The sequence below is a fragment of the Somniosus microcephalus genome, chromosome 6 (genome assembly GCF_052327205.1).
Source record: "Somniosus microcephalus isolate GS21.2 chromosome 6, FLI_Smic_1.0, whole genome shotgun sequence".
NCBI classification, from domain to species: domain Eukaryota; kingdom Metazoa; phylum Chordata; class Chondrichthyes; order Squaliformes; family Somniosidae; genus Somniosus; species Somniosus microcephalus.
In genome coordinates this window covers 42,602,787-42,627,657 of record NC_140992.1, presented here as the reverse complement: position 1 = coordinate 42,627,657, position 24,871 = coordinate 42,602,787, and the positions used below count along the sequence as shown (strand labels likewise).

Genomic DNA, 24,871 nt, shown 5'->3' with positions numbered 1-24,871 from the left:
GCAGTAGTTAATGAACAAATTGAACAGCCTATCCAAGAAATTAGTGGAAGCAGAGGATGTTATGCATTTTACAAGAGTGATGTATATATCTTTGGGTGATGGAGCCATTGAAAGGTATCTGAGATAATGTGGGGTAGAAATGACCCTGGGACTGGCCTGTTGGATGGAGATGGTAGTTTCCAGTCTTGTATAGTCCTATGTTCCTAAGAAAATTGGGAGGAATGAGCGATGTGTGAAGGGGTGGGGAGAAGTAGATGAATTACATCTAATGATCTTTCATGGATAAACTATGCTTTCCTGGAGTTTTATTGATTGCCTTAGGGAGTCAGGGAGGAATTTACCAAAGTTTTTCCTGAAATCTGCCACAGGTTTTTTCTCTGTCTTTTTCCCTCTACTAGGAATGAAGATTACTAGCAACTAGAGAGGCGGTGCACAAGGTCACTCTGTCTAATAGACAGGGTGCGCCATTAATGGACCTCATTGTATTTTCTCACCTTTTTGTATGTTCATGTAATTTTCTTCACAATGCAAATTTTCATTTCACTTTTTCTCGAGCCAAATTTCTCAATGAGTTCTCCCAGCATATAGCCTCATCTCAGAGAGAAGGGAAATCACAAGCATGATTTTCAATGGTGAACGAACCTGATTCTTTACACCAGGGTCATGTATTCTCCCAACATCCATTCTTTACTAAAGGTCCTGAGAGTCCTATGGAGCAGAACTTTTTTCTTCTTTGATTTATGTGCCTTTAATGAGCTTGCACTAAACCTCCCCAGGACCACAAGATATTGCCATGGGAAATCACCCAATTTCCTTTTTTTAAATTTCAGATGATGCTCTGTATTTTCTTATAGAAACATAGAAACATAGAAGAGAGGAGCAGGAGTAGGCCATTCGGCCCCTCGAGCCTGCTCCGCCATTCAATGAGATCATGGCTGATCATCCAAACTCAGTACCCTGTCCCTGCCTTCTCCCCATATCCCTTGATCCCTTTAGCCTTAAGAAATATATCTAACTCCTTCTTGAATATATTTAATGAATTGGCCTCAACTGCCTTCTGTGGTAGAGAATTCCACAGGTTCACCACTCTCTGGGTGAAGAAATTCCTCCTCATCTCTGTCCTAAATGGCTTACCCCTTATCTTTAGACTGTGACCCCTGGTTCTGGACTCCCCCGCCATTGGGAACATCCTTCCTGCATCTAGTCTGTCTAGTCCTGTTAGAATTTTGTAAGTTTCAATGAGATCCCCTCTCATTCTTCTAAACTCCAGCGAGTATAAGCCCAATCAACCCAATCTCTCCTCATACGTCATTCCTGCCATCCCAGGTATCAGTCTGGTAAATCTTCGCTGCACTCCCTCCATGGCAAGAACATCCTTCCTCAGACCAAAACTGCACACAATACTCAAGGTGTGGTCTCACCAAGGCCCTGTACAACTGCAGCAAGACATCCTTGTTCCTGTATTCAAACCTTCTCGCTACGAAGGCCAACATACCATTTGCCTTCTTAACCGCCTGCTGCACCTGCATGCTTACCTTCAGCGACTGGTGCATAATATTTATATTTTTTATATTAAATAATCTTAAAAGTAGCTAAAAAATATTAAATCTAAATCCTTGTCTGTAATGTGACTAGGGGGCCAGACAACCTTTACGTTAACTTAAGTTAACATTAGTGTGGTGTGCTATCTTTCCTCTTTTGCATTCAGCAAATAAACAGACAGCTCACAACCTCTTCAAAGATCATTTAAATCATAATTTAAAATTCTTTCCTGTCACCATCTAAAAATAGGACTCCTTTTTGCATAATGCATTACTCTTTGGTGCTCATCTGAACATTGATGTTGAATAGATGTCTCTGTGCTTTTACTTTTGTAGTCTAAGTTTAAATCTAGCATGGGCAGATGAATGAAGACTTCTTTCAATTGAGGGACTGGGTAGTACAAAATTTAATACGTCCTTTCATCGCTCTGACCTATCGGAGGAAATGATGGTCATCTATGTTTGTTAAATGGGGAACTGGGAGTGTACTGTTTCATTTCTAGGAATCCTGGGCTTATGTCCAGCACAGATAAAGATAATGAGCATATCCTCTGTGGCAAAGAAAATTGCTAGTGCTTTTCAGGCTGTGCTATCAACCAGTGCAAGCCTCAAACCGTCAAAAATTATGACAACTGGTGGGACAAAGCAGATTCTGTTGGCAAGTGATAGAGCAGTGCAGCATCCAACCCCCTCTTTTTTGGATGGCCAAACCGACATGCAGGTGTGAAGTTGGTCATCCTCTTTGGCACTTTAGGGCACCCTATCCTTAGAATACCAGTGCATCATACTTGGCAGCAGCTGCTTACCAGGCTCAATGGTGTATATACAACCTAAAGAATCTGGGAACAGATGCATAAGAGGGTGGCCCACTTAAGAAATCTAGTAAGGAAACCATCCAGGCTGCTATAGGGGATATCACCCACATCTCCCAACCTGCAGTGCACAGCTGCATCAAACAGGTCACCAATACCCTCCATGCCAGAGCAAATCAGTACATTACCTTCACAATGGATGCCAACAGCCAGAATGAGAGCACTCTGGGATTTCCTCATGTCCAGAGCATAACAGAGAGCATTTATGTAACTATCAGGACACCCCAGAAGGCAAGCTAGCACATTATGTGAACAGCAAGGTCTTCCACTCCATCAACTGGTGTGTGATCACCGCAGAAAGATAACGCAAGTCTGCGTAAGTTTCGCTGGCAGCTGCCACAACCTTCATTCTGCAACACTCATCGTTCCCTCAACTTTCCAGCCATCCAGGAACGTCAAAGAGAAGGGATACCCTCTCCAAACCTGGCTGATGGTACCCAGAACCAGGTGTCACGGTCTAAGGATAAGGGGTAAGCCATTTAGGACAGAAATGAGGAGGAATTTCTTCACCCAGAGAGTGGTGAACCTGTGGAATTCTCTACCACAGAAGGCAGTAGAGGCCAATTCATTAAATATATTCAAGAAGGAGTTGGATATATTTCTTAAGGCTAAAGGGATCAAGGGATATGGGGAGAAAGCAGGGACAGGGTACTGAATTTGGATGATCAGCCATGATCGCATTGAATGGCGGAGCAGGCTCGAGGGGCCGAATGGCCAATCCTGCTCCTATCTTCTATGTTTCTATGTTCTATGTTTACCCTTCCGCAACCCCACTATGCCTGAGCAACAGCGGTACAATTAGAGCCATGGGACCACCAGGAACATCATAGAGCATCCCATTGACATATTAAAACAAAGGTTCAGGTGCCTTGATTGCTCGGGGAGCTCCCTACAATATGGCCCAGATAAAGTGGTCCACATCATTGTAGTTTGCTGCATTTTGTACAACCTGGCAATGCAAAGGCGATTAAAGTTGGAGGAGACACAGCAACAAGATGAGGCTTCATCTGAGGAGGAAGAATTGGATAAAGGTGAGGGAGAACCGCAAGGAGGAGAGGAAGCACAATGCATTGCGGCTAGAGGTCAGGAAGCAGTTCATAGAGCAACTCATTGGTGAACTCCTCAACCCCTTACCTAAAAGGTCAGAAAAAGCACCTCAACATTAACAGTCCTTGTTATCCCTTCACCACTCCCTTAATTCTACATTAAAGAACGTTGAAACCATCCAGCCAACTTCTATGTCAATGACTTCTGACAATGCCGATAAGAAGCTGTAATAAGAAACAAAGTTGTAAATGTAATAAAGGTGTTGATTTTAATTCCAAACACAATATGAATTATTTTGTCACCCATGTGATCAATCGATAGTGCTTTTCTTAAAATCAGCTTTCCTAACTCTACTACTCCTATGAGGTGCTCCCCAATGGTTTCAGTGGAGCTGGTGGAAGGCTCATGTGGGGACCCTTAAGATGCTCGTGGTTGGTGACTTCTGGGAGCTCGAGGATCTGCGGGGCCGGCTGTAGACCAGCACTTCGGCTGCTGTCAGGGCAATCTGGCCCAGCTGGCTTTCTGGCACCCTGGTTGGTATTGGTTGAGGCAGGTGGTGAGGGAGCAGACGTGCTGACATCCTGAGAGAGGGAAACACGTGCGGCTCTCGCTGCGCCACTTCCACTCCCATGGGGCTGGAGCTCAGCATTTCCACTGATCAGTGGGAGAGCTGAAAGCAGAAGATGAGTAATGCCTTCAAAGCACCTCTCCAAGGTGGACATCTGCCTTTTCAAGGTTTGCACAGGTTTGAGGCCAGAGTCTTGCATGGCAGCTGTTTGAGCATCCACCAAAACTGCAAAGGCTGTGAGCATTGACTCCAGGTGTGAGGGCCTGGCTGCAGCATCCCTGGAGGTGACCACACTCTTCAAGGTAGACGGCAGAGTGCTGATGCCCTGGGAAATGACACCACAGAAACCTTTAATCATCGTGGTTCAACTATCTGGGCCTTCCATTACCTGATATAACTGCGAGTGTAAAGCAAGCAGCTATCTTCTCATTGCTAGTCTCCCTGAAGTCTGCGCACTAGCTTTGGCAAGCTCTCTCCCAGGCTGTCCCTGTCACCAGTACCTGCAGCTGCTCACTAGTGCTGGGTGTCTCATCACGTGCACATCTCTCTAACTTACTGTCTAACCCAGCCGGGGTGTCAATCTCTGTGCTGGTGCTTGGGAGTGATGCAGCACATGACAGCGCCTTCTCAGAAGGATTCCCCATCTCTGATGTGTCTGATTCTGTGGGATGTTGGGATGGACCTAGAGGAAAGAGAAAATGGAGAATAGATCGCATGGCACTGAGAGGTTGGACAGTAGCAGATGAGAGGTAAGCTGTGTGTTCATGAAGGGCTGCAAGTAATAGTCAGAGACCATGTTCATAGAAGCCCCCAGCCTTGAAATCTCCTATCCTGACAACTCTGGAGCGGCTTGATTTCCAGCGCTTGCTGCTCCAGCTCGGGGAGGTTCATTATGTTTTGTGGTCCTCCCTCAGTCTTACTCCTTTTTATTGTGTTTTGCATTGTCATGTCCTGTACAAAGAGGGCTAGATTTAGTGAGTGTCTCCTACAAAGGAGAGTGCAGATGTGTGGTGGTTCTGCTTGTTGTGCATATGTTGAGAGGGAGCAGAAGTAAGAGGCTATCAGGATGGGCAGGTGTTGAATGGAGAGCAGGTATGGAGTGTGAAACAAGAAAAGAACAAGTATATCCTTCCTTAGGTAAGGAGACCAAAATTGTACACAGTACTCCAGGTGTGGTCTCACCAAGGCCCTATATAATTGGAGTAAGACTTCTTTACTCATGTAGTCAAATCCTCTTATAATGAAGGCCAGCATACCATTTACCTTCCTAATGGCTTGCTGCACGTGCACATTCACTTTCAGTGGCTCATGTATTTTTTATTTTGTTATGGGGCCAGGAGGAACTGGAGCGCTCCTCCTGGCCCCACAAGATAATCAGAGGTCGCCCCTGCCACAATCCTGACCCTGTCCTGATCACGGAATGGGGGAGAAGTCGGCCTGTGGCTGTATATTGGACTCCAAGGTCTTTACAACCCCACTCAATACACCATAAAAGGATTAAAATAAAATGTGGTGCTGTACATTACTGTAAAACATTGTAAATTCTCTCGATATAATTTGCTAGCTGGACAACAAAATATCTAGAATTCTTGAGACTTTACTACAATCGTGTACCGTTTGTTCATTTAATGCCAATGTTTTGAAAAGTTCACCCACATATTTTATTTTATGTCTATGTATATAAAAAAAATTATAAAACATTTCAGAAATGAGAGCAAATCAGTGCCATTCATACAACTAGTGGTACAAAAATTTGCACACCGCACTGCAAGAGTTATTGGAAAATACAAATCAAAGATTAAAGAGGATATCTAATTTTTTTTAGTTTATCTACTCTGAAGTCCTGTGATTCTTGACAATTTCAAAATTCTATAGTGATGCTGTTTTTAGATTTCAGATTTCAATGTGGAAAGTCTTTATTGATTCAGATAGTTAATAGAATGACCTAAGCTCTCCCAAGTCAGTTCACTGATGGTTGGAATTCAGCTTGTTCATCATTTCCCTGATATATTTACATTCTTTTATAAAGTTTTCTTTGAACAATTGTATTCAATTGAAACAGAAAGATGAATGATTTAATAGTTTCAATATGTGCACTATCCTATAATCTCTGTAGGCTTTTAGTGTAAGTACCTAAGCATAAACATCAGAAATCTATCTGTGTTCGAAGACCTGAGTTTACAAGGATCTCATACAATAGATGAACTCGCCTCTGAAATGTGAGAATTAAACTTAACCCGGAAAAAAGTGCCTGAAAAATCACAGCTGGCAAAGTTCCCAAGGAGGGAGGGGTGTTAGACGACACCTTGGGCTGAAAGCTGACTGCAACCGAGTCATTTGCTTTAAGAAACTTAACGTAGACTGCAATAACATTGTGTACAAGGGTACAAGGAAGAATATAGCAACATGGGGAGAGCAGCAGTGTGGATATATCCCTTTCTTTTACTGGTTATTAGTGACTTAATTCATGGACAGAGTACAACAGGTAAACAAATCTGGTGTCTTTATTGTCTGTGATCATTATGGCTGTAAGATGCACGAAATGGAATTCCTTATGGAACAATAAACACCAAGGGAAGATTTTCCCTGGGCATTAGCTGTAGATAAATCAGAAAGGTGTTCTTTATATTTTAGTGCACTTTTCTGGTAAGCTGTGTGATTTTAGCTGGTTAAACTTCTGCACATTTAGGGGTCTCTAAGGTTTTCTGTTTCTGACCTGTGTCTAAAAACCCTAGACTTATATATGTCTCTATGGGATTGTGCCTCTATGGGATAGAACTATGTGGATTTCATAATAGCTTGATTTGGAAACTCGTAAGCATGCCAGACACTTAGCTGACCAGTAAAAAAAACTTTGCGACACAGAACATTCTCCTTATTTATTAGGTTACGGGTGATATTTTTGAGATTCCACTCAACCATCGGGGTCTCTCTGCAGCAGGTGGATTGTCCCTGATTTTTCATTTGCAATGGATTTAAGGGGGAGAAATCGTGCATGTGGCCAAAACAGGCGGCAAGTCGACAGAGCGATTGCTCTGTGTGCCGGTGGGTGCCAGCCTGAGGCTCGAGCCAAATTTGACATCAAGCTTCATTTAAATGGGAGCCATGAGCCGCGGGCAACAAACAGGCACCCCGATGTGGCTGGTTGGTCGGGGCCTGGCAAATTCTGCTGGGCTTCAACGTCGAGCTGACCCACAGGTAGGTCCTGGGTGGGGCTCCCGGGGAGGGGTGGGGGAAGGTGAAGCCGAGGGTTGTGTGCAATGTTCCCTCTAAAATGTCCAATCTGCAAGGTCCCGCATAGGCTGCTCACCGGCTTTTCCATTGTAAATACCGCACAGGTGCAGTAATTTAAAGGGACCACGCATTAAAAGATACAGGCCGCATAGAACAAAGCGCAGCTTACAGGGATCTTTGGTTGTGAGCCCGGGTCGATGGCAGTAAACTGTATTTTTGTGGAGCCAGAAGGAGCACAACAAAACCATAACTTTGACCAGGTTTTGTGGTTGTTTTTTGAGCGGCCTCCAGCAGTCCCATCTGTATCTGACTTTACGACCCCGGTTTGCATCGTAAAGCAGCCTTACGCTTGTTTCAGGCAAGTGGGCTCCTCGCCCATTTACAGGCCTGCCTGAAAATGGCATTAGGTGGGCCTTGAGCATCAATGGGGCAGACGAGGTGGGCCCCCATCCCCAAATTGTCAACTCCTAATCTCCCTTTTGTCAGGTGCAAAACGGATGGCCGCGAGTTGAATTTCTCCTCCGTGGTTTTCGGATTAGCTGCCTGGTCTGTGAGAGACCCCTCCATTAACACCAGATCTCAGGAAATGGCAGCATAATTTAACTCAAATAAAATTTACACATGTAGATGGAGTATAATGTGGGAAAATGTGAGGTTATAAATTAGATTAATTAATTAGATTAATTAATTCAGATGTAGTCCTTGGCCAGGGACAGGATGGCGTGACTAGAAGTGAGGCCGGTACGGGGATCCAGGAGGTAGTGTTGGAGGAGCCGCAGCCCTTGCTCTTGTCCAACAGGTTTGAGGATCTTACTCCCTGTGAGGATGGGAACGGGGACTGCGGGGAGGATGAGCAACCTGGCCACAGCACTGTGGAGTGGGGGGCCATTCAAGTGGGGGGAGTTAAAAGAAATGTTGTAGTGGTAGGGGATAGTATCGTTAGGGGGATAGATAGGGGCCTAGAAATTGAGTTTGCCTCCGCCAGGGCTGTAGCGCCCGAAATTTAACGCCAGCGTTAATTGCCGCTGCGCCCGCCAAAAATTCAGCTGCGCCGCGCCCAGACGGCTGCGGGCGCTAATGGAGGGTGTCAGCGCCTCGCAATGGGCGCTGAATGCAGGATTGCGGCGCTAATCCCCCGCTGCGGCACCCGATGCAGTGCGGCAGGCTGGGGTACTGCAGGCCTCCTCCTTCTGTTAAGGAGGAGCTGCCTGCAGCCAACCGCTGGCCGGTGGAATCGCACGAAAAATGAGCCCGGCACCTCGGAGAAGTGCCGGGCTCGAGGCCCACACACATCTGTGCCGCGGGGGGGTGGTGGAGGAGTCCGGGGAGGGAGGTGCGGGCAGGCGGCCGCCGGGAAAGCGGCCGGCCGCCGCGCCACCTTAATGCGCCGGCGCTAAGTCCAGCAAGAAACTTTTGAAAAATCGTTGGTTGCGGCTGCCACGGGCGAGGCGGCCGCAACTGAATTTTGGCGTCCGGCCGCGTTACCACGGCAACCGGGACGCTGCGCACACCGATGACGTCATCGGTGCCGGCGCAGCGCTATCGGCTAACGCCGATGGTAGGGCCCAAATCAATTTCCGAAGCGGCTATAATTCCGGCGCAAGGCCCTCTAGCGCCTCTAATTGGGCGCTAACCCCACTCAATTTCTAGGCCAGGGTTCTTTGCAGCTGAGAGCGAGAGTCCCGAAGGCTGTGTTACCTGCCCGGTGCCAGGGTTAAGGACATCTCCTCTGGGCTGGAGAGAAACTTGGAGTGGGAGGGGGAGGATCCAGTTGTCGTGGTCCATGTTGGTACCAACGACATAGATAGGACAAGGAAAGAGGTTCTGCTGAGGGAGTTTGAGCAGCTAGGGGCCAAATTAGAAAGCAGAACCACAAGGGTAATAATCTCTGGATTACTACCTGAGCCATGTGCAAATTTGGCTAGGGTAAATAAAATTAGAGAGTTAAATGCGTGGCTCAAAGACTGGTGTGGGAGAAATGGGTTTTGCTTCTTGGGACACTGGCATCAGTACTGGGACAAGAGAGAGCTGTTCCATTGGGATGGACTTCACTTGGCCAGTGCTGGGACTAGAATCCTGGCGAATTGAATAACTAGGGCTGTAGAGAAGGCTTTAAACTAATTAGTGGGGGGGAGGTTTAAAGAGAGCGAAAAATAAAAATGACAGTGGAGAAGGGAATAGAGCAAGGTAGCAGTGGGGGAATTAAAAACCAGAGTGTGTCAGGAAGGGACAGAATGTATATAATGATAAAGGTAAAGTAGTAAAAGGGGTAAAAGCAGGAATAAATTGTCAGAAATCATATTTGAAAGTTCTTTATCTGAATGCACGCAGCATTCGTAACAAAATAGACGAGTTGACGGTACAAATAACTACACATGGGTATGATCTGGTGGCCATTATGGAAACATGGCTGCAAGATGATCATGACTGGGAACTAAACATACAAGGGTATTTGACAATTAGGAAGGACAGACAGGAAGGAAAGGGAGGTGGGGTTGCTATGTTAATCAAGGATGGAATCACTGCAATAGTCCAGAAATGATATTGGGTCAAAGGATCAGGATAGTGAAACAGTTTGGGTGGAGATAAGGAATAATAAGGGGAAAAAGTCACTAGTGGGCGTAGTCTATAGGCCTCCTAACAGTTGCAACTCTGTTGGTCGGAGTATAAATCAGGAAATAGTTGGGGCTTGTAATAAGGGAACAACTATAATCATGGGGGATTTTAACTTTCATATTGACTGGACTAATCAAATTGGGCATGGCAGCCTTGAGGAAGAGTTCATAGAGTGTATTAGGGATGGGTTCCTTGAGCAGTATGTAACTGAACCAACCAGGGGGCAGGCAATCTTAGATCTGGTCCTGTGTAATGAGACAGGATTAATAAAAAATGTCCTAGTAAAGGATCACCTTGGAATGAGTGACCATAATATGATTGAATTCCAAATTCAGTTTGAGGGTGAGAGAGTTGGATCTCAAACCAGCTTAAATAAAGGAGACTATGAAGGTATGAGAGTAGAATTGACTAAAGTGGACTGGGAAAACAGATTAAAGTGTAAGACGGTACAAGAGCAGTGGTCTACATTCAAGGAGATATTTCACATCTTTCAAGATAAATATATTCCACTGAGGAAAAAGGGGAGTAAAAGAAAAGACAGCCATCCGTGGCTTAGTAAAGTAATAAAGGATAGTATCCGACTGAAAACAAGGGCATATAAAGTCGCCAAATCTAGTGGGAGGATAGAAGATTGGGAAGCATTTAAAAGCCAGCAAACAATAACTAAACGATTAATTAAGAAAGGGAAGATAGATTATATGAAAGTAAACTAGCAAAAAATATAAAAACAGATAGCAAGAGTTACTACAGCTATATAAAAAGAAAAAGGGTGGCTAAAGTGAACGTTGGTCCCTTAGAGGATGAGACCGGGAAACTAGTGGTGGGGAACATGGAGATGGCAAAGACGCTGAACAAATATTTTGTATCAGTCTTTACAGTAGAGGACACTAAAAATATCCCAACACTGGACAAATAGAGGGCAATGGGGGGGGGGGGGGCGGAGGCGGTGGAGGAGCTAAACACGATTAAAATCACTAAGGAGATGATACTCGGTAAAATAATGGGACTTAAGGCAGATGAATCCCCCGGACCTGATGGCCTACACCCTAGGATCTTGAGAGAAGTGGCGGTAGGGATTGTGGATGCATTGGTGATTATTTTCCAAAACTCCCTGGACTCAGGAAAGTTCCGGCAGATTGGAAAACTGCTAATGTAACACACTTATTAAAGAAGGGAAGTAGACAAAAAGCTGGAAACTATAAACCAGTTAGCCTAACATCTGTGGTTGGTAAAATGTTGGAGTCCATTATTAAGGAAACAGTAACAGAGCATTTGGATAAACATAATTTAATAGGACAGAGTCAGCATGGTTTTATGAAGGGGAAGTCATGTTTGACAAATTTGCTCGAATTCTTTGAGGACATAACATACAGGGTGCATAAAGGGTAACCAGTGGATGTAGTGTATTTGGACTTCCAAAAGGCATTTGACAAGGTTCCACACAAAAGATTACTGATCAAGATAAAAAATCACAGGATTGGGGGTAATATACTGGCATGGGTGGAAGATTGGCTATCTAACAGAAAACAAAGAGTTGGGATAAATGGTTCGTTCTCGGGCTGGCAATCAGTAACTAGTGGTGTTCCGCAGGGGTCAGTGCTGGGACCCCAACTCTTTACAATCTATATTAACGATTTGGAGGAAGGGACTGAGTGCAACATATCCAAGTTTGCCGATGATACAAAGATGGGAGGGAAAGCAGTGAGTGAGGAGGACATAAAAAACCTGCAAAAGGACATAGACAGGCTAAGTGAGTGGGCAGAGATTTGGCAGATGCAATATAATGTTGGAAAGTGTGAGGTTATGCACTTTGGCAGAAAAAATCAAAGAGCAAGTTATTATCTAAATGGAGAGAAACTGCAAAGTGCTACAGTACAAAGGGATCTGGGGGTCCTGGTGCATGAAACACAAAAAGTTAGTATGCAGGTGCAGCAGGTGATCAGGAAGGCCAATGGAATCTTGGCTTTTATTGCAAGGGGGATGGAGTATAAAAACAGGGAAGTCTTGCTGCAGTTATACAGGGTATTGGTGAGGCCACACCTGGAATTCTGCGTGCAGTTTTGGTTTCCATATTTAAGAAAAGATATACTGGCTTTCGAGGCGGTTCAGAGAAGGTTCACTTGGTTGATTCCGGAGATGAGGGGGTTGACGTATGAGGAAAGGTTGAGTAGGTTGGGTCTCTACTCATTGGAGTTCAGAAGAATGAGAGGCGATCCTATCGAAACATGTAAGATTGTGAGGGGGCTTGATCGGGTGGATGCGGTGAGGATGTTTCCACTGATGGGTGAGACTAGAACTAGGGGGCATAATCTTAGAATAAGGGACTGCCCTTTCAAAACTGAGATGAGGAGAAACTTCTTCACTCAGAGGGTAGTAAATCTATGGAATTTGCTACCCCAGAGAGCTGTGGAAGCTGCAACATTAAATAAATTTAAAACGGAGATAGACAGTTTCCTAGCAGATAAGGGAATTAGGGGTTACGGGGAGTGGGCAGGGAAGTGGACGTGAGTCTAGATTCGGATCAGCCATGATCCTATTGAATGGTGGAGCAGGCCCGAGGGGCCGTATGGCCTACTCCTGCTCCTACTTCTTATGTTCTTATGTTATGCACTTTGGCAGGAAAAATAAAAAAGCAAATTATTATTTAAATGGAGAGAGATTACAAAATGCCCCAGTTCAGAGGGACCTGGGAGTCCTGGTGTATGAAACACAACAAGTTAGCATGCAGGTACAGCAAGTAATCAAAAAGGCAAATGGAATGTTGGCCTTTATTTCAAGGGGGTTGGAGTATAAAAGCAGGGAAGTCCTGCTACAACTGTACAGGGTATTGGTGAGGCCACACCTTGAGTACTGTGTGCAGTTTTGATCTCCTTATTTAAGGAAGGATATACTTGCAATGGAGGCAGTTCAGAGATGATTCACTAGGTTAATTCCAGAGATGAGGGGGTTGACTTATGAAGAAAGGTTGAGCAAGTTGGGCCGATACACATTGGAATTTAGAAGAATGAGAGGTGATCAGATTGAAACATACAAGATTCTGAGGGGGCACGACAAGGAAGATGCAGAGAGGATGTTTCCCCTTGTGCGGAAATCTAGAACTCGGGGGCATAGTTTCAGAATAAAGTGTCACCCTTTTAGAACTGAGATGAGGAGGAATTTCTTCTCTCAGAGGGTCGTAAACCTGTGGAATTCTTTGCCCCAGAGAGCCGTGGAGGCTGGGTCATTAAATACATTTAAAGTGTAGACAGATTTTTGCAAGATAAGTGAGTGAAGCATTATGGGGAGGTGGCAGGGAAGTGGCTTTGAGTCCAAGATCAGCCATGATCTTATTGAATGGTGGAGCAGGCTCGAGGGGCCAAGTGGCCTATTCCTGCTCCTATTTCTTATGTTCTTATGTTCTTGTTCTTATGTAATAATGGGTTTACGTGGCTGTGTGGGGTGGGGGATAGGAAGTATCTAGTTATGATGCTCCAGGCATCATGAGTGCAGGGCAGGCTTGAGGGACCAGCTGGCCTTGCTGAACTTTCAAAGATTTTTAACAATACTTTTTAAGGTGCAGGAACTTTGTAATTAAGAAATTTACATAGCTTAATGAAGCGTAATAAGTTAGCAACTAAACCAGATATTGGGGGAAAAATTGTTGTCCGCCAGCAAAGTTGACGCTGTCACCAGCAACTGCAGTTAACGGCTGCTGGAAATGTCCGCAACACTAACCGAGTGAAATTGGTCTTGGGGCATGGAGATAGGTGGCGCAGCGCTCATCTTCCATGTAACATCGTCCTGGTGGCGTGGCTGGAGGGATCCGGGACAAAATTCCTGTCCAGGTCCGGTGTTGCAGCTTCCCACAGCCTCTGTGAGTGAAGCTGTAGAGCTTGCAAGGAATTGTGGGCAATGAAGATATCTGAGATTTAAAGGGGCCATGCACACTGAAGCAATTCAAAATAAAATGAAGTGAATCAATACATTTTTCAGCTCTTTCTGCCTTTTAAGAAACATTCAATGTCTAAAAGAAATTCCAAATGTGAATATTCAGCTTTTAAAGCTGAATTACCTTCCCAACCTCAACAAATGGGAAAACTGCCTCAGCACTAACACAAGTGGCTCAGCAAGCCAGTGAAGGGGCACCCAGGGTCTCGCACACAGTACTCCAGCTTTGTGCAGGGGGTCAACACTGCAAGAGAGACCCTCTACCCACAGGGGCCAGGAGGCCCTTCAGAAAGGATGTGGGAGTACATCACTAAGGCCGTCACTGCCAGCAGTGTCACCCCCACCACCTAGCTCCAGTGCCCAAAGAAGCTTCATGACCTCAGACCATTGGTCAAGGTCAGTGAATCCATCTTCAAACATCGTCTCCTACCAACTGCACCACTAACGTCACACACTGCTCAATGCACGACACCCAATCACTCACCTACCAACAATCTGCACCAATGACGAGACACATCTCCCCATTCTTAGCCTTATCTCACCCCCTTGGAGGAGACGGTGCTGGCCATTCTTGGAAGGGGCATGGCTGAACCCTTGACCAGTGGCGGGGCTGAAAGGATACAAGATGCTGGTATCCTCGTACGTTATCCTCTTTCTTTCTGATCCTCCCGTCAGCACAGCTCCACTCTTGTGCCTTCCTCATTTCACCCCCCCAAGAAATGCAGCCTGCCCAGCCAGCGGGTCAACAAGAAGAGGGAGAGGAGAGTGAAGAAGAACAAGAACAGAAGATTGATTTGACACTCCCAGCCACCAGCTCCTCTAGTTCCCCGCTGAAAGTCAGCAGCCTTCCACCAGCCATGCTGTAGCCACTGGGTTAGCACTGCGTGACATCAGTAGGATCGGCAAAGGCACACACAAGACAGTCACTAGGAGAATGCACACGGGTGATGAGTTGATTTCTTGATGTCACATTGGATGGACAGACGTATATAGGTGAATTGGAAAGTTTGCTTTGTGGTGGCTTTTATTTCAGCATCGTGGCCAATAGGACATTGTGATGGTCAGTAACAGATGGAAGGTAAGGTGTGGGAGTAATTTTGAAAGGGAAATTGGGGTTGTGGTCACTGGGACCGCAGGTGAGTGATTCCATCCTGGATATCCCGGCCAGAAAGGGGCTGTCTGTGTTGCATTCTTCGGTCTGATTCCTCCCCTTCTGATTCCTCCTTTTCTGATTCCTCCTCTGTGGCTTCCTCCTCTTCGGCTTCCCGCTCTTCTGCGTCTTCCTCTTCCCTCTGCAAGCGGATGCTGTAAATGTGAAATGACAGCATAAAATGCTGGAAATACTCAGTTGCTCAGGCAGCATGTCGATCTGAGACGTGAACTCTGTTTTTCTCTCTAGGAATGATGCGTGACCTGCTGAGTATTTGCAGCATGTTTTGTCTTCTCAAAGGCCTTCATTTACCATCTGAGCCCTTGTAAGTGTCCAGCAGCACTCCCTACACACTTAAAAAACTTTTCACATCTATTACAGCAAGCCATCACTTCAATAAAATCAAAAAACCCAGTCCAAACTCTTAAATTCAAACTTACCTGAATGATGTGTGTGTCCCTTTAAGAGGTTCAGACATCACCACTGTCAGCCTGCTTGCAAGCCAGGTTAACCTGGCATGCTTAGGACACAGTGCTGAATTCAGCGCTAGGGTCGAAGTTCGTGCTTGTGACGTAAAGTCAGCGTTGCACGCCGACTTATGTAAAAACGCCGCCATTTTGTCCAGCATGATGCTGCCAGTTACCGGCAGCGCAAAGGTAAGGATGAAAACGATGGCTGCTACGGCCTGGCGCTAAGGCCACGAGTTTCTAGCCCACAGTGATTTGTTTTGTTGATAAACAGCACTGATTTTGTTTGTTGTTAATTGCTTTGTCCAGATATTGACATTCTGATATTTATTAAAATTTCATTTTTTTATTCATTCATGGGATTTGGGCATCCCTGGGAAGGCCAGTATTTATTGCCCATCCCTAATTGCCCTTGAGAAGGTGGTGGTCAGCCGCCTTCTTGAACCGCTACAGTCCGTGTGGTAAAGGTACTCCCACAGTGCTGTTAGGGAGGGAGTTCCAGGATTTTGATCCAGCGACGATGAAGGAACGGCGATATATTTCCAAGTCAGGACGGTGTGTAACTTGGAGGGGAACTTGCAGGTGATGCTGTTCCCATGCGCCTGCTGCCCTTGTCCTTCTAGGTGGTGGAGGTCGTGGGTTTGGGAGGTGCTTTTGTTAGAAATGTGTTTTTAAAAGTATTTTTCAAATATATTTCTAATTTTCATTTAATGATTGCACGCAAAATAAAGGCTTAAAGTTAGAGATAAGTAGAGGTGCGATGGAAGTTCTTGTCTGTAATCCCCACATGGTGAGCTCCTAAAATTTTCTAGCTCATCAGAGGAAAATATTGAGGAAAACAAATGAGGGAACAGTCAGAAAAGTCACCGTGGACCTCAGTCCCATCTTCTAATGTCTGGTTACAGGGTACAAGAAAACAGAAAACTTGTGTTCCGGATGGATGGGTATGCATTACCAAATGTGGAAAAGGGAAAGGATTTGGATATAATTATTGGCTATTCACTGAAATTGTCCAGTCAATGTGAAACCGTTATTAACAAATCTAATCCAATACTAGGATAATGACATTTTGCAACAAGTTTAAAGAATTTATTCTAACTTTGTCTAGGCCACTTTAGGTACTAAACTGATATTAGGACTGATTTTGCAGTGCTGGTGGGAAGCCTTGCCTGCTGGCTGTATATATCAATAAATTGTGGGTGTGCTGCCCATGCTTTTCCTTTAATCTTAATGGATCGAAAATTGAGGGAAACATGCCTGTGGTTTCCTATTGTACATGGTCAGTGGGTAATGCTCCCTACTGGTAGAATGGACACAGAAAATTGACCCTATTGCATGCAAATTTGGGCACTTATCTTCAAAAGGGATATTGATGCATTGGAGGTTATTCAGAGAAGAGTGACTAGGGTGATTCTAGGAATTGGGGCTCCAAATTACGAGGCGAGATATTAGAGCTTAATTTGCTTTTGTTGCATAAAAAAAAAAGACGACATGATCCAGGCTTTTGTGTTAGAGTATGGTAGTGAAGTGGTTAAGGTACTGGACTACCAATCCAGAAGTTATGAATTCATAATCCCACCATAGAAATGATAAAACTGATTTCAATAAATCTGAGAATTTACAGGCTGATGAAACTGCTGGATTGTCATAACACACCAAATGGTTTAGGGATGCTCTCCAAGGAAGGGAACTTACCACCCTAATGGAAAATAACTCAAGTCGCACACTATGTGGTTGACCCAGCAAGAAGGCCCATGACCTTCTGAGAGCAATGAGGGATGGACAATGAATTTGACCTTGCCAATATCACTCATACCTAGAAACGTATTAAAAAATGTGCCAGTGAGTCACATGCAATTTAATGGACTGTGAGCACAGGCTGGAGAACAGGGGTTGAAAATTAACAAATTTTATTAGAGACTGAAGATTAGAAGACATATTTTGCCACAGAGTAGGCAATATGTGGAACAGCAAAATCAGCTGATGATGTGTCGGCTGCCTCTTTTTAAAAGGACAAAAGCAAAATACTGCGGATGCTGGAAATCTGAAATAAAAACAGAAAATACGAGAAATACTCAGCAGGTCAGGCAACACCTGTGGAGAGAGAAACAATTTCCTGACAGCTGCCTGACCTTCTGAGTATTTCCGGCATTTTCTGTTTTTATTTCTTTTAAAAAGGAGTTGGATAACTGTCTGTTTGGGAATGGGATGGTAGATTATAGAAATGCAAGTGGACTGAAATAATCAGGACACAATGGGGCTGATTTTCATCTTACAACTGCTCCGTTTTTCCCTGTAGACAGGGCCGTAGTGAGATGAAAATCGGAAAAAAAAGCACTGCCCTTTCTGATTGTTGGGCAGTCAGTGCTCCCACTGGAAATGGGCGGGGCCTAATTAAAATAATTAAACAGCTGTCAGGACCTCCCAATGCCATTTTTGTGTCAATCAGTGCTGCCACACCTACTTCATCAACCTGTTTGCAAAGCATGGGCAATACTGCTCGGGAGGCACCCATTGCAGAAATAGCTACCTGGTTTCATTAAAATGCTGCAAAGGTTTGGAATATGTTTTGCTGGTAGTTTATAGTGGTTTTTGGCTACTTTTGAAGTGTTTGTAATGGCTGTACAAACTTCTGACATCTTAAGGGGCTTCTAGCGACACACCATTTTCTACAGAGGGATCCCTCTGACCACTGCATTCTGAGCAGAGGAAGGAGCAACTGGTGCTTCAGTTGCAGGGAGACCAGATAGGAGGAGGCTTGGCCGCAGGAGTCCTTACCCTCCCAGTAGAGAGTAGAGGCCCAGGACAACACACCTGCACTTATCTGAGAGGCAGTGCATGAGGAGGCTGTGCTTCTCTATAGCAACTAATACAAAGGTGTGTCATCTCCGGCAACAAGACCTGTAACCAACTGCCACTGCTAGCACAGCATTGCCTGTTGTAGCTCTGAACTTCTTTGTCTTTTCTTTCTCTGGGGTGGTGGACTTCTCCACAGTTTCTGACATGTTTCAGTAGCTCCCTGGCAGGCAGTCCATTACATTTAGCAATTGCTGGAGCACAGAAAGTAATTTTATTTTGAAGGCCGGGCCACTAAAGCCTGCATTTCCGTCCTCTTCAGCAGAGATAGGACCCAAGGTTGTCCTCTGGTGAGCCATTGCTTGGGCTGTTCTTTCCACTTGCACCTGCACCTGTTCACTTGTGCTCTGTGACTCACCCTTGAAGACCCCTGTAATTTACTATCTATACAGCCGGATGCCGATATCTATGCCAGTCCTTGGTAAGGCAAGAGTAAGCGATTGTGCATCCTCAGGGGTTGTTCCCTTCTGTCAGTGTGGGTGCAGAAATTGAGTCATCAGAAGGGTCCAGAAAAGGGGCAAAGGTACAAGTGTTCACACGTAATGGCAAGTGTAAGCAGTAGCAGATGAATGGCAGCGCAATGCAGCCCCAGGCTGTCATGCTGTGTGTGTGTACGTGAGTGAGCTGGAGAACAACATTTAAAGAGAAAAGGAGAGAAAGATGCCCAAACACTCTGCTATGCATGGCCTCCAGCCTCACCATCTCCAATATTGCAAGTCATTCCTCTGCTAATGATGTTGATGAGGAATGTCCTCTATTGGCAAGAGGGGGAAGTTGTTGTCAGGACAGTAGTGTGAGTGCAATCAGAAAGTGATGTATTGAAGAGTCCCATTGGGTTTAGAGGATAGACTTGTGAAGTGGAGGAGGGAAGGATTGCTGGTGCTAGGGATAAAGTCAAGGATTGCAGGATTGTGTAGTAAGAGAGTTGTGAAGGTGAACCTTACCTTGGTAATCCTGGTAAGTTCATTACATTTCTTCCTGAGCTGCAGCCAGGTTGTAGGATCTATGCTCCCAGCATTTACCTGCTCAGCCACCTCTTTCCATTGTTACTGGCTAATTTGATGGTGCACCCATCACCCATTTGAAAGAAAGAAGGCCTCCTTCCTATTCCACAGTTGCTCTATGAGGACCATCATAATAATCATAATAAAATAATAATCAACTTTATTTGTCATTGTTAGTGCACAAGTGCAGTACAACGAAATGTAAGCTTGCGGCTCCCGAGAGTGTACATTTTGATTAAGACATTTAACATACATTTGGCTTGTAACATAAACATAATAAAGTGCATTGACAGATGTGCAGGCTTTAGAGTTTATTGGCAGAGTTCAGTAGGATGACAGCCCTGGGAAAGAAGCTGTTCCTAAATCTGGTCGTGCGGGTGCGAATGCATCTGTAGCGTCTCCCAGATGGCAGGGGGGGGCGAACAAACTGTGGTTGGGGTGGGTAGGGTCTTTGATGATGGTCAGTGACCTCCGTAGACAGCGTTTCTGGTAGATGTTCTCAATGGTCGGTAGCCGGGTGCCGGTAATGCGTTGGGCAGTTTTGACTATCCGCTGCAGGGCTTTCCGGTCATAGGAGGTACAGCTGCTATACCACACTGTGATACAGTTCGTCAGGATGCTCTCTATTGTGCAGCGGTAAAAGTTAGAGAGGATCCGGGGTGACAGGTTGCATCCCTTCAGCCTCCTTAGGAAATATAGGCGCTGCTGGGCCCTCTTCACCAAAGAGGAGGTGTTGAGGGACCAGGAGAGGTCTTCTGTGATGTGGACTCCAAGGAACTTAAAGCTGCCCACCCTTTCCACCTCAGCCCCTTGGATGTGGATGGGGGTGTGTCTTCCGCCTTTAGACTTCCTGAAGTCCACAATGATTTCCTTGGTTTTCTTGATGTTAAGGGCCAGGTTGTTGTCGGCGCATCACTTCACGAGGTACTGGGCCTCCTCCCTGTAGGCTGACTCATCGTTGTTGGTGATCTGGCCTACCACCGTGGTGTCATCCGCAAACTTGATGATGGTGTTGGAACCATGAACAGCCACACAGACATGGGTGAAGAGGGAGTAGAGGAGGGGGCTCAGCACACAACCTTGTGGGGCCCCCATGTTCAGGGTCAGGGGGGGGGAGGTGTGGTTACCTAATTTGACAGACTGGGGTCTGTTAGTTAGGAAGTCCAGGGTCCAGTTGCAAAGGGAAGTGTTCAGGCCAAGAGTGTGGAGTTTGGTGGCCAGCTTGTTGGGGACGATGGTGTTGAATGCTGAGCTGTAGTCTATGAACAGCATTCTGATGTAGGTCTCTTTACCGTCTAAGTGTTTCAGTGCAGAATGAAGAGCAGTTGTGATTGCATCCTCTGTTGATCAGTTTGCGCGATAGGCAAACTGGTGTTGGTCAAGAGAGGCGGGAACACTGGCTTTGATGTGAGCCAGGACCAGTCTCTCGAAACACTTCATTATGACGGGTGTGAGTGCGACAGGTCGATAGTCGCTCAGACATGTCACAGCCGTTTGCTTTGGCACAGGGATAATGGTGGCGGTCTTAAAGCATGTAGGGACTACTGCCTGGGCCAGTGACAGATTGAAGATGGCGGTGAAGACATCAGCCAGCTGATCAGCACATTCTTTGAGTACCCGTCCAGGGATGCTGTCAGGTCCAGCAGCCTTACGTGTGTTCACTCCGCGTAGAACACCCCTTACGTCGGAGGTGGACAGAGTGAGCACCTGGTCTTCCGGGGGTGGCAAGGCTTTGGTAGCCGGCTCCCTGTTGTCCCTGTCAAAGCGAGCGTAGAAGTTGTTAAGCTCCTCCGGAAGGGAGGCATCGCTAACCGGGGGGCTGGTGTTTTTACTCTTATAGTCGGTGATAGACTGGATGCCTTGCCACATGCGCCGGGGGTCCAAGTTGTTGTGGAAATGATCCTCAATCCGCAGTGTCTGTTTTCTTTTGGCAGTCCTGATACCCTTTTTTAGGTTGGTCCTAGCTGCACTGTCGCCAGATTTGAATGCTACGTCGCATGCTTTCAACAGCGAGCGGACCTCCCCGTTCATCCAGGGTTTCTGGTTGGGATATGTCCTGATATTTTTATGGGTCGTGACGACCTTGACGCAACTGTTGATGTAGAATAGCACTGTGGATGCGTATTCCTCGATGTCATTATGGGCAAACATGTTCCAATCAGTGCGTTCGAAGCAATCCTGAAGATCTGAGACTGCCCCCTCTGGCCATATTTTCACTGATCTTACTGATGTTTTCACTCTTTTGATGAGCGGTTTGTATGCCGGGGCTAGAAACAAGGAGAGGTGGTCAGACTTCCCAAGGTGGGGGCAGGCAATGGCCTTATAAGCATCTACAATGCTCGTGTAGACTTGGTCCAGTGTGTTCTCCCCTCTTGTGGGGCAGGAAACATTCTGGTGAAATTTCGGGAGTACAGATTTTAAGTTTATGTAATTGAAGTCCCCCGCGACGATAAAGGCTCCGTCCGGGTGCGCAGTTTGTTGTTCGCTGATGGCCCTGTAGAGGTCCTTCAGTGCTAGTTTGGCATTAGCATGTGGTAGGATATAGACCGCAGTGATGATAACAGCCGTGAATTCCCGAGGCAGGTAGAAGGGTCTGCACCTTACCATGAGGAATTCCAAATCAGCAGAACAGGATCTATCGATTATGTCCGTGTTAGTGCACCAGGCATTGTTAGTGTAAATGCACAAACCGCCTCCCTTGCTCTTACCGGAGTCTGCAGTTCTGTTGGCGCGGAAGACCGTGCGTCCTTCTAGCTGAATGGTGATGTCAGGGATGCCGTTGTTCAACCAGGTCTCTGTGAAGATCATGGCGCAGCATTCCTTTGTCCTTTTCTGTGAGGAGAGATCAAGTTTGATCTCATCCATTTTATTTTCCAGTGACCTAACGTTGGCCAGGAAAATACTTGGGAGGGAGGGTTTGTGTGGGGCCCTCTTTAACCTGTTGTGGATTCCGGCCCTCTTGCCCCGCTTCTGTTTGCGCTCTCTGCGCGGTCTGCGCCGACTTCCGGCTGGGAGAGGACACCACGCTGGTCCCGGGGATCGAGCGATGTCGGGAGGCAGATCGACGGCGCCGAATGTGAGCCGCACGCAATCGGCCCCGATATCGAGGAGCGTCTGCCGGCTGTACAGCAGGCCCGCCCTCAATTCCCGTGTGAGCAGAGTCAAGAAGAGATACAGGTAGAAGGTAAAAACGCACAGTCTCAGGAAAGACAAAGCCGCTGCGTCCATGCGCGCCGCCATCTCAGTGCCCCTGGGTTAGATTAGCGGCTGCATTAAAGTATCGGGGTGCTCTGGTCGATGTCATGCTTCCTGCTTCCTCAGTATTGCGCAGTCCACTGACCACCTTTGAAAAGTGCATCTTTAAGAACATAAGAAATAGGAGCAGGAGTAGGCCATTCGGCCCTTTGAGCCTGCACTGCCATTCAATGAGATCATGGCTGATCATCTGCCTCAACTCCATTCACCGGCCCTATCGCCATATCGCTTGATGCCCTTACTAGTCATAAATCTATCGACTTCTGTTTTGAATATACCCAATGACTGACCCTCCACAGCCCTCTGGGGTAGAGAATTCCAAAGATTCACCACCCTCTGTGTGAAGAAATTTCTTCTCATCTCAGTCCTGAATGGCCTACCCTTTATCTTGAGGCTTGGCCCCTGGTTCTAGACTCCCCAACCAAGGGAAACATTCTCCCAGCATCCACCCTATCAAGCCCAGTAATAATTTTGTATGCTTCAATGAGATCCCCTCTCATTCTTCTGAATTCAAGAGAATACAGGCCTAGTTTACTCAATCTCTTCTCATACGACAGTCCCGTCATCCCAGGAATCAATCTCGTGAACCTTCGTTACACTCCCTCTATGGTAAGTATATCACCCAGCAGTATCCAAAATGGAAAATCTGTTGGAAAGGGAAATGGACCCGGGGACTCCTGCAGTACCTTCCTAGTTCTTTTACTCTGTCTGGCGGTCACCCATTCCCTTTCTGCCTGTGCACTCTTTATCTGCGGTCTGACCACCTAGTTAAACATGCTATCTATGTAGATCTCAGCCTTGCGGATGCTACACAGTGACTCCAGCCGCAGCTCCAGATCTGAAATGCGGATTTCGAGTAGCTGTAGCTGGAGACACTTGCTGCACATGTGTTCGCCCTGGACACCGAAAGTGTCCCTGACTTCCCACATAGCACAGGAGGAGCACTCCACGCTGCCAAGCTGCCCTGCCATGCCCTACCTTTAATTTACTCCCTTTACTTCCTCTAAATTAAAGAATATTAAATACACTAGGGCTTAGAAATTCAGTGGGCCTTGCGCCCACTTAGCGCCTAAAGAGGTCTTCTGCGCCGGCGGGGTTGGTAATGGCAGCGGTAGCCGGTAGCACTGCGCCGGCACCGATGACGTAATCGGTGTGCGCAGCGCCCCGGTTCCGCCCCGATGCCGGCCCGACGCCCATATTCAGTTGCAGCCACCTCTTCCGCAGCGGCCGCAAACAACGTTCGTGAAACACGGCCTTCATGCAGCGTTAGTGGGGCGCATAAAGGTGGAGGTGCGGCCGGCCGCTTTTTCGGCGGCCGCCTGCCTGCACCTCCCTCCTCGGCCTCCTACACCACCCCCCCCCCCGCGGCATTGGTGGCTGATTCCCGCGAGCCCGGCACTTCTCTGTGGTGCCGAGCTCATTTGCCGGCAGAATCCAGCGGCGATCTCACGGCTGCAGGCAGCTCCTCCTTAAGAGAAGGAGGAGGCCTGCAGTACCCCAGCCTGCCGCACCGCATCGGGTGGCGCAGCGGCAGCCGGAGCGCTGAAATTCACTTTCAGCGCCCCAAGCGGAGACGGGCACACCCTGGAACAGCGCCCGGTTCCGACTTGGGGCGCTAAAAGTGAATTTCTGGTGGGTGCAACGGGCTCCGGGTGCTGCGCAAACTTTTGGGCACAACTGAGCTGGCGGGGCCATACCTAATTTCTAGGCCTAGGGACCTTACTTCACTTTACACACTACTTACTCTAACCTAGAGACCTTACTTTTACTTTAACGACTGGACTGTAGAAATACTCACCAGGTCCTACTTACCAATCAGCTCCTTCCTTGGTTGTGACGTCACTTTAGCGGTTTTGCAGTTGTTGTTATTTGACTGCTCCCGCTCTCGGACGCTTTCCTGGGTATAAAGTAAGAACCAATTCCTACAGGGTGAAAAGTTAGGGAAAGCAAAGGTAAAGCGAGGGAGCTCTTCCTTCCACTCCTCACCCACCTAACTCCCTCACTCACCCAACTCCCTCACTCACCCAACTGTCAGCACACTAATCAAACCGCACTCAGAACAAATCGCACTGCAAATCCTGTTTTTATAGGCCCTGCTCTGAATTATCCTCTGCCTTCTCCGGTGCTGCTGACTCCTTTCAGGTCCGCTGTCCTCGGCCTCCTACGCTCTTTATCCGCTTAAGAGCTGCAGACTACCTCTAAGTGGTGGCAGGACCGCCAAATTTCCTGCCCTTCTAAATGGTGAGCTACCTATAAGCAATGAATTTAGAGCTGACAGCTTGCCTAGTCATTGCAGAAGAAGCCTAATCATTAAAATCAATTAGTCCTACTGCT

The 24,871-nt window shown here is 46.7% G+C and overlaps 1 long non-coding RNA gene across 2 annotated transcripts in view; it reads right to left on the bottom strand.

Annotated features, from left to right (window-relative positions):
• Positions 1 to 1,118: 1,118 nt before the first annotated feature.
• LOC147115644 (uncharacterized) overlaps positions 1,119 to 24,871 on the bottom strand; it is a 38,003-nt gene continuing 14,250 nt past the window's right edge. For both annotated transcript variants that reach the window (XR_015078656.1, XR_015078655.1), the window contains exons 4-5: positions 4,585 to 4,710; positions 1,119 to 3,684 (exon numbers count right to left, since the gene is read on the bottom strand). This is a non-coding gene — a long non-coding RNA (uncharacterized LOC147115644). The remainder of the gene's footprint in view (positions 3,685 to 4,584; positions 4,711 to 24,871) is intronic.